The 18,830-nt window shown below is 34.9% G+C and overlaps 1 protein-coding gene and 1 long non-coding RNA gene across 3 annotated transcripts in view; one reads left to right on the top strand and one right to left on the bottom strand.

Annotated features, from left to right (window-relative positions):
• Positions 1-18,830, bottom strand: part of LOC107082854 (exostosin-1-like) — a 328,874-nt gene that overhangs the window by 165,296 nt on the left and 144,748 nt on the right. The window lies entirely within an intron of this gene.
• LOC107082860 lies at positions 10,366-12,069 on the top strand. Of its 2 annotated transcripts, none has more exons than XR_001481158.1 (4): positions 10,366-10,413; positions 10,492-10,622; positions 11,363-11,390; positions 11,616-12,063. It is a non-coding gene; the product is annotated as an uncharacterized LOC107082860 (long non-coding RNA). The 2 variants fall into 2 exon arrangements; XR_001481159.1 differs by having other exon boundaries at positions 10,380-10,413; positions 11,354-11,390; positions 11,616-12,069.

An 18,830-nucleotide genomic window follows, 5' to 3' on the forward strand; every position in this document is an offset into this window, starting at 1 on the left:
CATCCATCCATCCATCCATCCATCCATCCATCCATCCATCCATCCATCCATCCATCCATCCATCACACCGTGTGAACAATTTTAACAGTTTAAACATCTTGTAGTTTCATAATCGTAAACACTGTGATCAGATAAAGACAACATTTGTGTAACTCTATGATGAGGGTGATTTTTGTTTTCCAGTGAAAGCACAGTCATGATGATTCAATAATATTGCAGCAAAACAAGAAAACCTTAAAAGAATGCAAACATTAATCAACATATATAGTTATTGAAATCTAATTTATCCATCAATCCAGCCGTCAGTCCATATATTGTACCTGATATATTTTATCACTGCAGGGCAGCACAGGGGTACTCAGCAATGAACACACATGCATTCACACTTAAATAAGGAGACACAAATTGACTTAATATTAATCTAAGTTAAATGTCAGTGGAGGAAGAACGAGTACTTGAAGAGAACCCAAAAATGCAAGGGGAAAACATGCAGGATCTGTGTTGGTAATATTCCCACAGAAAATGAAGCAAGTTTTTTTTTGTTTTAAATTCCATCACTTAAAACAAAGTTATAGTGAGAATATTGCAGCTTAAAGAATCATTTAAGAAAAATGTCAAAGACTGTGTTAATTTTTGATGAACGCTATTTCAAAATATCCTAGATTTCCCAAAAAAACCAAGAAAGTCTCCCATCAATGAGTGTCCAACACAAGCAAGATTCCACTAGAACAGAGCCCTAAAAATAGTACTTCGCAATTTTTGTCCTACAACAGTAAAAGTAGTACAGTTACCTCGTGGCATGACTAAACAATGCCATGTGTGGCATCAAAATGTCAAATTCTCTATGTGCATATAAGCACCTTTGACAGTTTTAAACCAGAAGTGTCATTTTTACATGGCGCTGAGTAAGGAGCAGCTTATCATTGGCACTGCAGTTCAAAAAAATCTTTATCTGCCTCTTATTTTACTCCACAAATTCAACCACAGGATACTGGGTTTACCACAGGCCCCTCTAGTGAACACTTAGCTTGCTAGTTGTGGGTTGAAAGTCATGCTCATCTCAGAAGATCTAATCTGTTTAGTTTACCAGGTCCTTGAGAAACCTTGCACTACACAAAATGATAGCATGCCAGCTGGATCATCCCCCACAGTTATTATCTCCCTGGTTGCACCCTAGCATTGGAGGAGCAGGTGATTTTATCAAAGGTGTTGGTACTTTAACCAGCCTTTGCTTACAACATTATGGTAAAAGATATATTACCCACTTTGTCATAGTTGATGCAGATAAAGTATCTGACCATCCCATGAAAACAGTATTTAAAGAGAGACGAGCTTTACATTCATTTAGGTCCTAGTCTGTTCAGCTCTTCAGCAACAATTCCTGGACTCAGTTTCAACCTTTAACAGGTAAAATAAAGATGTATACTTCATTTAAATAGAAAGATTTAAAATAGTTGACATACGTTTTCAAATCTAGCATTGATATTCACTTTCTTTCTGCAGGATGAAGTTTGTTACAATCTTTCTTGTGTTGTCTCTGGTTGTCCTGATGGCCGAACCTGGAGAGTGTTTTTTTAGCAGAATGGTCAAAACTATCAAGGCCTTATATCATGGTGCCAAACAAGGAATTAAAGGTTTGTAAAAAAAAAAAAAAAAAAAAAGTTAAAGTATAAGAAGTATTTAATTATGCTTAGATTGGTGCAAAAAAATAATAATTTTTAGTAGCTCAGTACTGATGAAACAAAAATCAAACCAAGGAAGAGAACAAAATACTTCATTTGTTTTATTTAGCCATAGCCTTTCAAATCCAACATACTTATCTGTGCTGCTGGTGAAATATTGGTGAACTACTTTTAAAACATTTTAAGTTGTTTTAAATCCTGACTATTTTGTAATACCTGAGAAAAAGTTAAAACAAAAACAATTATTAAATTGAAATGTCTGTCAGTTATATTTGGTTGTTTTTATCCTTGCATTACATTTTTTTTCTTTTACTTTGAACTGTTTTTTTCCTCTCCTTTGTAGCATTCAAAGAACGAAGGCAAAGTTTGGCACAGTAAGTTGGGGTTTCCTTTATCACACTCAGAGACAGATTAGGAATTTACACCATCCCTCTTAAGAATTTGATTGGTTTCAAATAGTTAAGTGTTTAAAGCAAGCTGTATTAGCCATGAAAAAGACAAAATTGAATAAATAGTACATGGCTGCCTTTTTACTTCAAATAAAGTTGAAACAAGACTGTGTTAAACTGATGAAAATCAGAAGTAGGGCTAAAACAATTAATCGGTTTAGATGTGATCAGTCAATCATTGAAATAATCGTCAACTCATTTTGTAATCGATAAATCAATAACTGTAGTATAGAGACACTAAAACATGCCTTTAGCTGATAGAGCAACCCACTTAGAGCAGTGGTTTTACCAAAAATATATAAATATTTTATAATTGACATAAAATAAAACCTTGTTTGGCTGTTAATATGCACTATCCAGAACTCCACAAGTGGAAAGGTTTTAGTTTCACTTGCTTTAATTCTGTAAAAAAACCTTCTTTAAGGAACCGTTTGCTATCCAATTATAAATTGATTAATCAAAAAAAATAATCAACAGTTTGATTGACTCGCAAGTAATCGCTGGTTGCAGCCCTACACTGGAAAACAACCTAGAAACAAGTAAAAATTTCTTAAATTAACTGTTTTTGTCCTTAATTTGAGTAGGTAAATGAGATAGTTTGCCAATGGAATGAGCATTTTTACTCTTTAAAACAGATAATTAGATAATATGCACTTGAAATAAAACAATGCAATTGTGTTTTCTTATTTTAACTATAAATTGTCTTCTTCCATTGGCAAAATGTCTCTTTTACCTCCTCAATCCAAGAACAAATTCAGTTATTTTAAGAAAAAAATGACTTATCTAGATTTCGATTTTTTCCAGTGTAATTAGAAGACCAACTAAACTCACTCAATAAACCTTTTATGTACAATGATAAGCTTTTGTGAATTTTATAGTAACCATATATTTTATAGTTATTGTTTGTTTCACACCTGAACCTATACCCAAAAATGAACAGGATTAAATTTTTGGGCATATTTCTTTAAATCATAAGTTACAGTTTGAATTTATAATAAGCATATTGTGGCAAATCAGAACTGCTGATTTAATTGCAGTAAATTCGTAGGTACGTATTTGAAAAAATCATATTACAAAACACACTAACTTTTTTTAGTCTATTTAATCAATGTTTCCTTTTAATTCCGCTCAAACATGTGATTGAACTAATCAAGAATCAACAGAAATGTAAACAATAACAATAACAATATAAAAATGTTACCTAAACTATAAGTTACTGTAACTTTTGTCCATTAACCTTCTAAAGTTGAAATGTCAAGTCTCTGCTAAAGCTAAAATGTTGTATTTCCATCCCTATCTAGGGATCAACAGGACATGCAGAACCAGCAAACACCGGACACCCCCCCACCACCATACCAGCGCTGATTCAGTTCTTTTAAAGATATATAAAGTTAATCTACTCAATTTCTCACTTGCATCTACTGTAGACAGAAAAAAATATCTGGTTTTATCTTGTGAAACCTGAGTATTTTGGTATGAAAGAAAAATTATTTGCTAAAGTCAAATTGCTTCATGAATAAAGCTGAAATTTTATTCTGAAACGGTTGATTTATGCATATGTTTTTTTTAAAAGATTTGGACTTAAATAGCTCATACTTTATTGTTATGTCATTTGCAACAACGAGTCTATCAAACTAATGTAATTTAAATAGAAAATTAATAAAAAATATTTTGCAAGTATGTGTTTCTTTTTCAATGGAATCGGTCTAATTTCAGTTGCTGTTTCATGTTAAACATTTTTCAAAAGTGCTATACTTATAGCATAATGATTTAGAAGCAATGGCCTGTTTACAACAGAGAGCATTTGATAAAAGTCCAAAAGACTTTCCTAAAGCTGGGCTTTTTGCCCCTTTCGCGCCGACTTTCTAGTCGTGCGAGAATTTTTCAATCAGGCCGACTTTCAGCCTGATCGTGTGTCGTGCGTCGTGTAGTGTACAGGGGGGAAATGAGGGGCGATCAGCGTCTCACGACCACCTCCCGTTCAGGAATCATGAGGTCGGGAGAAAACCAAACATGTTTGACTTTCAGTCGACCGTCGAGGGCAAATCGCTCAGTGGGCATGCGCAAATAAGGATTCTTCTTCTTCTTCCTCTCAGATGAAAACACAGAAGCATGACGGGGGTGCAAGTGAAATGGAATTCTTTCTGTAAAATTGACAAACCATAGTAGCCACGTTTGCTCAGCCATGAATTTGTACGAATATGTCGTCGCCTTTTCTTTTTATGGCTTTCAGCACACAAAACTGCACAAATTGCCAAGGCAGCTATTCACTCTAGTGATATTCCTCTTCTGCTCATTCTAAGTAGCGACATCTAACTGCGGGGCTGAGTCCGATGTGGTTTTTAGACGTACAGTGTGAGCACGTAGATTGCATCAGAGGTTGGTGCTGAACATGCATCATGAGCTGTAAACTCACACAGTGTAAGCTGTAGCTGCGCGAAACGATTGAAAAAATTGCACAGTGTACGCCTGGCTTACAGGAAAAGTTGTAAAACCCAGCTCTCAAGACAAATATATTTAACAGATTTAAATAACAATAGCTATGCCAAAAGCTTTACAATATATAAGCCAACAGTACCTTAACACTTAAGGTAGAACTTTAAGATCCGGATAAAGCATATAGAGGCCATGGTTCAGACAAGTATATGCCATAAATACAACATATAAAATATTAAACAGGATCTCACAATTAACAGGAATCCAGTCCATTGTTTAGAAGATGCTGCGCCTGAATTAATAAAATCTAAAAAGCAGTAGTAATTTGCAAAAATTTTAACACCTCAACCCCCCACACCCCTGACAGGACAACAAAAATTAGCTGTAGGCATCTAACCTTTTTAAGCCATCACTGCTTTTCCTGAAAACTAAGATTGGCAATAATTCGACAAGTCATGGTAGGCAAAGTTGGGGATGTCTTACGGATGGCAGTCTTGAGTCGGCAAAAAGTAGGAGGCAAATTGTCAGGATGCTACACTCCAACAAGAAAACTTTTTGTAATGTAGCAATGTTTTAAATCCCTGGCTAAATGTTCAACATATTTAGACAATGTTTAGTATGCAGATTGTTCTCTGTAGTAAATATATCACTGTATGATGTTTTTTATGTCCCGTTTAGCAAGGTGACGCAACCATGGACAGTGGTCATGTTACCACACAAGGTATATAGAGAAACATCAGCGACAGAGAAAAAATAAAGTTTAATACTAGGACTGAAACTATTTATCTGATTGAACTCAATCAATCTAGGAATCGATAAATCGTTAACTGGAATATGGGGACACTTAAAAATACTTTTAGCTGACAGAGCAACCCAATTAGAGCAGTAATTATTCCAAAATTATATATATATTAAAAAAAATCTATCAAAATTCTCAATCCGGAACTCTTCAAGTCAAATAGTTTTAGTTTTGCCAGGTTTGGGCCTGAACAAATATCTACTTTAAGGAACCCTTAGTTAATAATTGTTAAGTGTGTCCCTACTAAATACAGGGAAATACTGGAAATAAACATGTAAGAAGACACAAAAAAAAACTTGTGAATAGAGTGGAGATTTACCTTCTAGTCACACAGCAGCTGTAGGCATGATGCCAGAAATAGAGTGGAATGGTGTAGATTATGGTGCATTACTCTGTTAGACTGGTCCTGCTTAAGTCAATCACAAAGTTTCACTTAAGAAAATGTTTAGATAGGCTGCTTCTACTGTACTTCAGATATTTTGCAGAGAAAAAAAATCTGTCTATATGTGAAAACTTTGTAGAGTAATTCTAAGAAAGACCCTCTGCAAGAGCAGCAACTTTTTCAGAGCATTGACTCAGATATATAAAAATTATGAAAAATATTTGTCATATTTGTACCCACAAAGAGGAAACTATCTATAGTTTTCTTTCTGCCTTAAAAAAAAAGAAAACTATGGTTTCATCTTTAGTTTTCTTTCTGCCCCAGAATTATGCAGTAATTTGTGCTGCTCTATCAACTAAAATTCATTCAAGTTTGTGACGAAATTTGAAGTTCAAGAAGCACAATCGCTTCTGTGATACCTTATGTGATGTTTCCCACGTTTGTTGATTATTATCTGAAGAGGGGTCTGATAAGGAAGATTAAAAACCTCTTTGTCAACAAATATAGAAGAATGGATCTTTTACGACCACTTTCTCAATAGATTGACAAACCAAACATGGCTAAATTAGTCCAACCCACTAAAACAGATAAGTATTTAAAGCAAAACATCAACTTGAATATAGGTTTGCATCAAGTTCACCCTGAGAGAAACATTTGGCGCAACCTGACCTGCTGAGAGGTAATAATTAATATAGTTCATAGTTTAACTTTAAAAAAAAACACGTAGGATGGTTAAAAATATTCCCTCTTTACTTCAGCTTTAATATTCTCTATTGGACTTAACTGATTATATTAGCTTTTTTTTTTACTTCTACAGGATGAAGTGTGTTCTGATCTTTCTTATGCTGTCTCTGGTCGTCTTTATGGTGGATCCTTGTGAGGGTTTCCTGGGCTCTCTTTGGAGAGGGACCAAGGCCATATTTTCTGGTGCCAGAAAAAGCTTTAGAGGTAAATACCATTTAATGATACATCCAGTAAAACTAATTGCTCAGTCTGAAACTGAAACATTACTGAAATACGTTTTATAAATTTTCCCCCATTTACAAATTTTAATGAATAATAATGTGCGAAAACCTGATGGACAATAGCATAATTATTTTTGTTTCGTTTTGTTTTGTTTTGCTACTTTTAGCATTCAGGCACCAGCGAAGACTGGAAAAAATAGCAAGGTAAGCTGTTGTCACCAACAATGTTGTGCCAGTCTCACATAACAAGAACTAGTTAGCATTGGCTAAGCTGATTTAACAATGATGCTTCTCCAAAACTTTCAACAAATAGGTCAGACGAACTTATTCCTAAAGTCAGTCACTGATTACCAATGATAACAATTTTCACCAAGCATTTGTAGCCCAGCCTTTGGTAGCTTATTGGTTACAGTGGTATAAAGCACGCTGCCACTGGAATCTACAGAATAGAAAGCATTCTCTGCAGGTTAATCGCTTTTCTCAAGCTTGTGGACAAGTCTGGGTTTGACGAATGGCCTGCACTGTGCCAAATGTAAAGTTCGGAGGAGGGGGGTGTATGTTGTAAGGTTGTTTTTCAGACCTATTAGTTGGAGTGGATCCCTCAGTAAACCATGATATTTGAGACAACTATTCGCATCCAATTTTGTGGGGACAGAATGGAGATGGCCCTTTTGTCTGCAAAGCTATCTGTATTTTAAATAATTGCTAGACAGACGAACAAACAGATTGTATTTAAGTGTAGTTATTTATTATTTCTATGGACACATTCACAATTGGGCAAAGGTGTATAAAAGAAGTATATGATTAAAATAGTTGCTTCTGATTAGCGCTGTCTAGATTGGGAAAGAATAACTTATCTAATAAGATTTTTGGATACTGAAATCTATTTACCTCTGTGTAGTATTTGTTTTATCTAAAATATTAAGAAGTTTAAGATTCTGTTTGAGAGCTTTTTAAAGTTTGAAGTTTTTTATTTACCATTTTCTGCTTTAATTAGGTATGAGCAGGAACAGAAGAACCAGCAAGAGCCACAAAATGAACCGGAAAGTGAACCAGGACATCGTCTTTAATTCTGCTCATTTAAAGATTTCCCTGCCATGGATATATTTACATTTCGCTTAAATTTAAGAGTAATCTTTTATCTGGAAAGCTGCTTTCTGCTAACTCACTCCTCTTACACACGAAGGGTTTTTAAGGTGCCTACAACAAATAAAGACGATTGTCAGTGTCAGTCTGAAAGCTACAGAAAAATTAAAAAGATAAAAACAATGAATTGTGCTTTGTCTTTCTTGTCTAAAACATTTGACCTAATTTTTGTCAATAGGGTACAAAGTTTATTATTGTTTATCAAGAGTGTTTGATGTTGTAATTAGTTGGCAGTCCCCAATGAGAACCAAGAGCAGTGAGACAACATCTGAGCCTGTGGTTCTATTCGGTACTTCTCAGGGCTGCGCGCCTCCTCCACAGAACCTTGCTGTCTCTCCACCATTAACTCTGTCTCAGGTGAAGATGATAGAATGAAATCTTCCACTTCATATGGCCACTCTATCGCAAAACTTTTGGCACTGTGATCTCTCTGCTCGCTGTTAAGTACCACTGGTTCTCTTTCAATCTATGTGCCTAGGAATCATTGATATAATGTTCAATCACATATCAAAGTCCTTAAAAAAAAAAGGTATGCAAAATGTCCTTACACGTCATCAAAGTACACTCCAGCTGCATTAAAGAAATAATGAACAGGAAGTATAAATAATAAACAGGAAGAAAAATAAGTTGCAGCCCAAATTGTTTATCAATTTTGACTTGTATAGCTTGAAAGAAAGAATTCATAGGCTCTTTATCCAGTTAAGTTTTATTTCAAATTCATTAAATTCAGTTTACTTTTATAGCACCAATTCACAACATATGTCATCTCAAGGTTCTTTACAGAAACAACCCAATCTGATCATACAGTCAGATTAGTTCAAAATTTCTATGTAAGGAAAACCAACTGATTGCATCAACTCATTGATTCAAAATGAATCCCTCACACCAAGCATGCTTGTAGCGACAGTGGAGAGGAAAACTGCCTTTTAACAGGAAGAAACCTCCCACAGAACCAGGCTCAGTGTGAGAGAAGCCAACTGGGGTTCAAGAAAATAGAAGCACACATACAGAAAGAAGCAGAGATACAAGCTTGATGTAGATTGACCTCTTGTAGTGAGATAAGCTGGGTTATGTTTACCATTACAGTGTTTCCATACTTCATCTGATGTCAAAGTCTGTATATCCACTACTCGGTTAGCAACAAATGGTTTCCATTTCCTTGGTGAAATGTGAATCCAGTGAATCCCTATCACAGAGTCTGACCACATTTACAGCTGGATGATTTGCATATCCAGTGCCTTTAAAAGGTTATTGGCAAACTTGCTCCAATTAAAGTTCCCATTAGCTTCAAATGGGGAAATATTTTTTGATACTCTGGATTTTGCAGCCACGAGTGCAGCTGCGGTTTATCCTTCTGCTCTACATGTTGTACGTGGTTGGACCATAAGCCCTTTCACTGGCATCTGTGAAGACATGGAGAACTTGTGATTTATTTGAGTTTTTCTGTGTCACACCACCTTGGAATGCCTGTTTGGTGTATGTGGGGGAGCTCCAAGCACTAATGCTGCCATGCTTGGGAAAGGTATGGAGTCAGCTCATCATTCTATCTAAGACCCCGACAGCACTTTTCGTGAAACACTTAACTCGTAAATTAAATTCTGTCACGTCACAAAGTCCAACCGGGTCTAAGCTAGAATGTAAGGCTGCATTTAAACTATCACCTTCAATGTCAGCATGGATGTTAAAATCCCCCACTATGATGACCTTCTCAGTTTGTCACTAACTCAGATAAGAACTCTGAAACTCATCTAATAATTCAGAATAAGGAACAAGTGGATGATACAACATTTATGAAAAGTTTAAAACCCAAAAACTCTCATTGGCTACTTTACATCTCAATTTGTGAAGAATTTCCATTTAAACTATCCATCCATCCATTTTCCATCATGCTTATCCCTAGCGTGGTCGCGAGGGGTGCTAGTGCCCCTCTCCAGCTATCTACAGTCGAGAGGCACTTCAGGCACCCTAGATAGATCACAAGTCTATCACAGGGCCCATTTAAACTAAAATCACTGTATTTTCTGAATTTGACGGTCTTCCCGCTTTTTCTCTCTGCTACTTTATGTATGTATGGATGGATGGATGGTCAGAAAATATATAGAAGGTACATTATATTTACGTAAGAGGTAAAATATAAGCATGTCAAAGTAACATTAAGCATCATAACTCCTATGGCTTCCTTACACTTAGTTATTTTATAATGTTTTATGTTGTTTGTTTGGAATTAATTTTTGCTAATTATTTGCTAAAAAAGTGAGAGTTGAAAAACTATTTAAATAGTGATATATTTAAAAAAAAAAGATACATAAATCATTTTAAAAGGTAAAACTTAAATCCTTTACAAATAGACCTGTAGTGCCTGATAAAACATAACCTGAATCACCAATTGATGATTGCAAAAGGCACAAAGGCAACATCAAGATTATAAAATATACCACAGTCCAACCCACCACAGGAAACAGGTATATAATGAGACGAATCCACAGCAGCCTTAGATCTTGGTTTTTCTTCCGCTTTAACCACAAGCACTAGCATTGCTCTAGCCTGCTGAAAGGTAAACATTTTTTCAAATGTATAAAAACTTATTACTGTGGATAAATAACAGCTGCATGATTATTTCTTTTCTCTGCAGAATGAGGTGTGTTGCACTCTTTTTCATTGTGTCTCTGGTCATCCTTATGGCTGAACCTGGGGAGTGTGGCTTCAAGTCATTTTTTAGAGGGATAAAACATGCTGTCGGAGGTGCCAGAGATAGCTGGAAAGGTAAATCTTTATTCAGGGAAGTTGTAATAATTCTAAAATGCAAAATAATATATATAGAGAGTGAATAGTTGGAAAAAAATCAGACTAGCCACTGCAATGAGAGACAGTAACTTTAAGTATTCAACAGAAATACCAGAGTAATATATTTACAAAAGATTAAAACAATGTTTTTTTTGTTTTAAATAAGGTATCGACATTCATTTTAACTGCTACATATAAGCATTCGTTACCATCAACCTGTTAAATTTATATCAATCTGATTGGGTAGCCAGCTTGAAGTTTGCTTTGTGCTAACAAATACAGACCCTTAGCTCCCAGCCGTAATTTCAAATACTGCAGGAAAATTGAAGTAGCCTTATTTCAGCCTGCTGACGAGCAATGACGAGAACGGATAAGAGTGGGGCACTGATGGAGGATTTTATACTTCAGACACTAGAGAAACTTTGTCTACTTTGGCAACTTCTATGGCTTCTTAGTATAAACAATTTGACTACAGGTATTATATAACAGAAACATGACTTTTTAGTAAGCAGCTCAAGCATAACTACCATCAACTATATTCAAACCCTCTCAAAGATTGTTTTATCAATATTTTTCTGCATGTCTTGTACTGTTTTGATCCCGATGGGGGGAGCACCAAATATATAACAGTTTCAAATGTATTTAAATCACAAGCTGCCTGAGGAATGATTGCATTTATATGTTTTTAATAACTTTTCTTTCTGTTTTAGCGTACCAAGAGAAGCGAAATATGGAAAAACAGGCAAGGTAAGGCATTACGACCCAATGTTCATTCCCAACTTTCCAAGTCATTGGCTTTTAAGTGATTATTCATCTGGTATATCCTGATTGCTACCAAGACCAGTTCCATTCACTTTAACGTTACCCAGCTAATTATGGAAATAAAATAAAAAATTTTAGTTTCATCAGTTTGTATTTTTGACATTATTTGTAAATGCCTCTGGGCTAATTCTTTTTTCTTTTTCCACCTAGACTGGAGCAGGCTCAAGGACCACCAAACCTAAATTAGGGCTAATATGGACCACTGGAATTCATTCTAAGCCTTAGGATAAAACTTTTACTTCTATCGCTAGGAGAATCGGTGTTACTGTTTATTTGATCTCTAAGCTGACAACAGCCCTTGAATTTGCATGACTGTAGGAATCTTTCCACCAAATCCAACTTGTCTTATGAGATCTTGTTAACTTTCTTTGAATAAACTTGCAATTAAAAAAAATTTAACCCTGATCTGTGAGTCTGTTTAAACGTGTTAGCTGCAACAGTGATGATACATTTGTTTGCTTTAAACATTTAACATTACCCCCTTTCAGCAATATCATGGATAAATTACGACAGATTCAACGGAGGCATTAAAAGAGAAATGTAAAATCATTTTATATTTACTTTACAGCAAATCAAAGTTTCATACTCCAATTTCATTTAACTTGCTTTATTGGAGATAATCTCTGACAACTGTTTGTAGAGATGCTCTGTAAATAGTTACATTAGCTTTTATATATTTGTCAATAAAGTATTGAAACATGCACAAACAAAATGTTCACATTGGAAATTTAGGACGTATTTTTCTTCATCTAATATAAGGAGAATAAGAAAAGGTTGGAAAACCTTGAACTTATGGAGGATAAAAAGTGCCAAAATTAAATAAATAAATACAGCATTAAATAAATAATTAAATGTGTCAATAATTAATTAAATGTGGAATTAAATAAATAAATGTCTCATTCATTAATTAAAACTACGTCACTAATATAAAGTGCCACAATTAAATAAATAAATACAGAGATAAACAATTAATTAAATGTGTACACACATTAAACAATAATGAATTAAATGTATAAATGTGTCATTAATTTAATAAAATACGTCTTCATTTTATTAAAAAAATACATATAATTATTTCAGTGTGCATTTAATTATTTCATGGTCCTGTGTCGCAGTGCATCGAAACCATTAAAAGAATCTGTCAAACTCACCCATCAAAGTTAGGGGGCGGGGTTAACACGAATCGAGTCTCTGTAATCAATTTGCTTCGCCTTAATGTGCAGGGTGACCAATCAGGTGTTAGATAACCGCCCCCTAACTTTAATAATTAAATGCAAACTGAAATAATTATATATATTTTTTTAATAAAATGAAGACGCATTTTATTAAATTAATGACACATTTATATATTTAATTCCTTATTTATTTAATTGATCACACATTGTTGTTCACACATTGTGACAACGTCCTTACACAACCACTGTGATTTGAGATCTGATGTAATAAAGCTTCTCTTTATTTGGAAAGTTAAAACACTTGCCTTTGAGTTGCTTTGCTTTGAGGCTATCTGTATACAAATCATCAGGCCATTGGTGAAAATTCATCTAGAGTCTGTGTCATTTTCTGTTAGGAATTCAGTTTTGTGTGGCCTGTTTGTTTGTCTCCAATTTTCACCACCAGGAGGTGCCCTGTCTTCATTGTCCCTCCCTGCACACCTGCGGCTTGTTGGATCATTATCTGGAGGAGTATTTGAGCAGTGGACTGGCACTTCCTCGACGCCAGAGTGTTTGCCAGTTTTGGGTACTCTAGCCAAGCTAAGTTTAGCTGAGTCTAATCTAGCTTTGTTTCTCTGAGTCTAACTTACTTTTTGTCTTTGCTCCTCGGCAGGAAGCTCTCCTGTGTTACTGGATACCTGGACCTTTCTCTCCCCTGGAAGGATAAACCGCGTTACACTGAGCAGGGAAAACCTCCACATGTTCCGTTCAAGTTCCCATCGGAAATCCGAGTGACAGTCCACTCCATTGCTCCTCCGGGTCCTACGCTGGTCAAACCTGTCCGCCCTCCAACATGTGCACCTAACTCTGGATTCACCACACAGTCTGGATTCAAGGAATAACAAGGCCCCCCTCAAACGTGATTTCCAAACCACGCTAGATTTCAGAGCTTCCAAGGTTCCCACAGAACCTGAACTGACCAATGAACTTCCCTTCTCTCTTCCAGTTCTGGGTCACCAGCTCACTGAGTTCCAGATCCACTCCTGTAACTCCTTCAATAAACCTGTTAAACTTTTTCCGTGCTCTCTGAGTGGTTTCTCTGCATGTGGGTCAGATTTGTTAAACCGATCATGAAATTTTCAAGTAAAACCAAATAATGGTAATAAAATCTGGATTGGTATATCCTTAAATTAATAAAATATAAGTAACTGTTGGCCCTCAGAAATATTGTTGAAATGAGTCAAATTAGGACAAGTCTATACACGTGACACCTAGCCATGTTAGTATTTTACCCACCAAGACCACAAAGTTCAAAATAAGAGTTTGTTTAAACTTCAATTATAACAATATAAAACTAATGTAAAGGTACAGTATTGTCCTAAAATTCTACCTTACAATTGTCATTGTAGTTTAGCTCATCTCACACTGCTTGTTGAAATTCAACCAAGAACTGTTTGTTTTCATTCAATAGTGAGCAATGGATTCTTTTGCTATACTTTAACAAATAAGGTTTACAATTTTAGTTTTACCAAATAGATCAACAGATTAACAAGCTACACAATACAAATTAATATTCTTTGTGAATAAGATGGTTTTATACTTAAGAAAATTGTACAGATATTTTCTATTTCTTTTAGTATTTATTTATGCAAGGTCTCCTGTGAGACCAAAAATTCTATTTACAAGAGAAACATGTTTTAAAAAGAAAACAACAAATGTTTTAAACAGCAACAATACAAACAATTTAAAAAACAATAAAATAAAATGGTAAAATAAAATATTACTTAAAATATGAACATGTTTTATAGAACAATTTCAGAATTTTGCTTAAAATGTGTTTAAATTCTCCCAGACAAATCATTAAAAGTTTCAGACTCTGCTTTAAAGTGCCCATTTGCAGTGCATAATATAATGATACTTTATTGAACTCACAGTAGCTCTGCATTTAACCCATCCCCTTGGGGAGCAATGAGCTGCGATCATGGGGCGTCCAGGGAAGAAATCAGGGGTTAAGGGTCTGGCTCAGAGACCCAGAATGGCAGTCTGTAGGAGTGGGATTCAAACTCAGAACCTCAGGATTCCAAGCTCTATGCCCTAACCACTAGGCCGCCAGTCCCCCAAATCTTGTATGGTGATTGTTTTTTGTTTTTTTCTTTAGGTTGAGATCGCAAAACGGTCCTCCTCAAAAGTAAAAGTTAGATCCCGTATCATCACTGCAGTGTATGACAAAACAAAACCAGTCAATGATTGCAAAAGGCATTTTGTAATACTTTGATTAAGAAACAGACCACAGTCCAACCCACCAGGATAGACGAGTATTTAATGATTCAAATCCACATCAGCGTAAGATCTCTGTTAATCTTGCTCTTTAACCACAATCTTTGGCATATTGATCCGACCTGCTGAGAGGTAAAATACAAATATATATATATATATATATATATATTAGCAAATACAGACCCATAACTATAACTTCATAGCTGACTTAAATTTGTTTTGTTTCCCTTATTTTGCAGAATGAAGTTTGTTACACTCTTTCTTGTTCTGTCTCTGGTCGTCCTTATGGCCGAACCTGGGGAGTGTTTCTTCAAGTCACTTTGGGGAGGGATAAAAGCTGCATTTAGAGGTGCTAGGGATAGTTGGAGAGGTAAGAAATGCTTAACTGCACATTTAAAAATAACTTCCAAATGCACTTTGTATGCTGAAAAAGGAATTTAATGATTTAAAAAAGTCTACTAACAGGCATGAAAGGAAAGCCATAATTATTTCTATCATAGATAATCATAGATTGACCAAAGCATCACTTCTATGACAGTCTCAAATTAATCTAAATGAGCTGTAAAATATTTAAATACTTGCTTATTTTGATAACATTTCTCTCTGTGTTTAGCATACCGTCACCAGCGGAGATTGGAAAAAATAGCAAAGTAAGACAAATTTTCATTCCCAACTTTGAATATTTATGGAACCTTAGGCTGAATTTTATCTAGTGCAATCAGTTATGGCCACTTATATTTCACTCATCTAATCATGCTTTCTTGATACAATAAAAGTTCATCATTTTGTTTCTGAAAATAAAAAAAAAAAAAATAATAATGTTGCCTTTTTTCTGTTTTCCCAATCTGCCTTTTTTTTTTATAATCTTGAGATTTTCTTGTAATTTTCCTTCATGTCTTTCTTAATCTAGATATCAGCAGCGGAACCAGCAAAATCAAGGACCAACAAATCCACCACCTAATCAGCCACCAAACTAGCCAGTTTGGCAGTTATCAATCCTCTGAAAACATTGTGAGCCTAAAAGGCCGTATAAGAGGCAATTGACGTTTGCAAAGCTTTTGAATTATCTTGTTTTATTGCTTAAGCTAAAGATTAAGAAAAATGAAAAAGCTATATTCTTTTATTTTTCTAAGCACTATCCTCTTATAGAATTTCTTGGTTGACTGGTATAAATGCATGGATTTTTGTCCACAAAACTCAAATTATGTGACAACTCTGAAAAATTAAACTTGCAGTTCAAAATATGTAATCCTGCATTGTGATCCTATTTAAACTGGTCAGATGATATAGTATGGATCTTTTTTCTATGTTACAGTACATAAACATTTCCTAATTTCATCAATGGATGGAAAAAGACAGTATTTATGATTAAATTATGACATTTTCCTCAGTTACACATTACTGTATGTGGGTGACAGCTGTGTGTTTGGTGTTAAGTTGAGGTTTTGATTTAAAGTTTCCAAAAGCGATTCAGCCAAATGTTTTTGCGGAATATTTGCCAAATATTTCTGATGCACGAGAGGAATCTATAATCAGACAGCTTGTTTTTTTAAAACCAAAATATATATATTAAAAAAAATCATTTTTTTTTTTTTCATTTTTATGAGACAAGTGGTTTTTGGGAGGGAATTTTATATCTATTCAAATTTACTTTGAAAACATTGAAGCACTGATATGAAATTCACATATGATCTTACCAAGAAACCTTTAATATTCCAAAAGCTTTTCACTCTACACTAGGTTTATTATATCTTTGTATTTGTATAATAGCACACCCCTTAAACACATTCATATACTATAAATATATATATTATATATCAGTGATGGTTGCTAAACAGGGGAGGCCCAATGGTGGTAATTAAATCCAGATGTAACAAAATGCACTGACATATGTTGAAACACATTACAACATATTGTGGTAATTACTAAATAATGTGAAAGTAGCTGTTGGAAAGCGCTCTGAAATAATAAACTCCAGAAATGACAGCAAAAGTTTAGCACTAGATGACTGAACTGACTAAATGATCGCTTTTCGCTCCAAGTCTGAGTCTCATGAGGAAAATCTCCGCCCTGTCTGGCCACTGTCAGTCAAATATTTTAGCATGTTCTGCCAATCAGTATTGAGTGGGCCGGCCCCTGCTCCATAGAGCCCAAATGAGGCTTAGTCTCACTGACGTTGACAGATCTTTGCATGTTATCCAGTCAGGGCTCTACTTTTTCCTGGTATCTTCAATGAATGGAGGCTAAAGTCTCAATAGGTATTTCTCATAGAGACTAACAGAGAGAATACTGGTGCTCAAGAGGAGAGGGGAGATCGCACCTGTGAGGCTGCTCAACAGATGATATGCATACTCATGAAATCAAGGGCATTTTAGTGGGCATTTAATACAGTTTAAAGACTTAATATATGAAGTCTAATAATGCTTGATCAATCAATTATTTTATGAAATTTTACAGGGTAACTTTAGCCTCCCAAATATTCATTCATTCAGTCAGTCAGTCAATCTAATACATAGCAACATCACAAGCTCAGGGCCCATACTAGAGGTCTGGGAGCTTGAGAGTTCTTAGCAGTGTCTTAGCTGTTCCTAGGTCTTCCTGGAACAGCAGACCTAGTACCAAGATTAACTTCTGGACAAAGATGCCTAATGTTTCTCCCAATATATGGTTCGAGCTAGTTTATGATTAGTACCCTTAGAGGAAGATCGGACATTTAAAATTTTAAATAGGGTTTTGATGTGAAAGCTTCTTAAAAAACAACAAAAAAAAGAAAAAAAAGGATTGTTTACAGATTTCTCAAACTGAACCTAGGTTTTAGAACAAAATTTAAAGTTGATATTTAGAGCTAATGTGACAAGCCAATGCACTTCTGAGAACAAACACATTGTACCATACGTGCTGCCAAGCATAGTGTTGAGGGGTTTGAATTTAAGCAGGTTTTGCAATGGCAAGACCTGGGAAACTCATCAGTATACTAATGTATCCTGGAGCAGAATCTTTCAGGCATCTATTCAAAAGAAAAAGATTGACCCTGAATGAGTTGTGCAACAGAAGAATTATCCAAAATGCAGGAGATAATATCTGGTATGCTGATTTATTGCAAATTGAATATAAGCAGAGACCTGATCCAGATCAAAATGCAAGCTGTGGATTAAAAATCATCTTTCAAACTTTAAAGAAAAGAAACATTGTGAAAAAGTTTGGCCTCCAAATTCTTTTCTATAGTGGCATTTCTTTCTTCTGTTATAATCATATTACAATGCTTTTATAATAAATCATGACAATGTATAGGCCCTAATATTAAAATGGCAGAATTCTAGTTGTTAAAATCAGTAAAAAATAAGCATTTTAGATTTTTTATTATATTTAGAAGCAACTTCAAAGTACTTTATAATCTTTCAAGTTAAGTATATTTTAGCAGTTCACTTAAGTAATAATAATGAACCTGTTTACACAGATGTAATATATTTAAAGAGTTATGAATGTTCTTATAATCATCTTATCTTACAAAAAGGATTTGGACATCTGTATGAAATGAAAGTCATTATGACTAATACCGGAATAGAAATGTTACAAAACTATGCTATAGAAATAATCCTGTGTCATCCTGTATCATCTGCCAATACATTCAGCAAAACAAAGATGGTAAAAGCTAAATATTGCGGAACTGGAGGGATGGCATTTTTCCACAGTGGCAAAGAAACAAATGTAATACTATAATTTAAACACACTCAGACTCACCTTAGAATGAGTATGAGAATGTATAGTGTAGAGAAGCCAGTTAACCTCATGTCATACTTTTGGACTGTGTAAGCTGGAGTACCCGGAGAGAACACATGCATGCACAGGGAGAACATGAAAACTCCATGCAGAAAGATCCCAGACTAGGGACTAAATCCGGAACCTTCTTGCTGCAAAGCAGCATTGCTTCCCA

The sequence above is a fragment of the Cyprinodon variegatus genome, unplaced genomic scaffold (assembly GCF_000732505.1).
Source record: "Cyprinodon variegatus isolate N-32 unplaced genomic scaffold, C_variegatus-1.0 Scaffold64, whole genome shotgun sequence".
Lineage (NCBI taxonomy): Eukaryota > Metazoa > Chordata > Actinopteri > Cyprinodontiformes > Cyprinodontidae > Cyprinodon > Cyprinodon variegatus.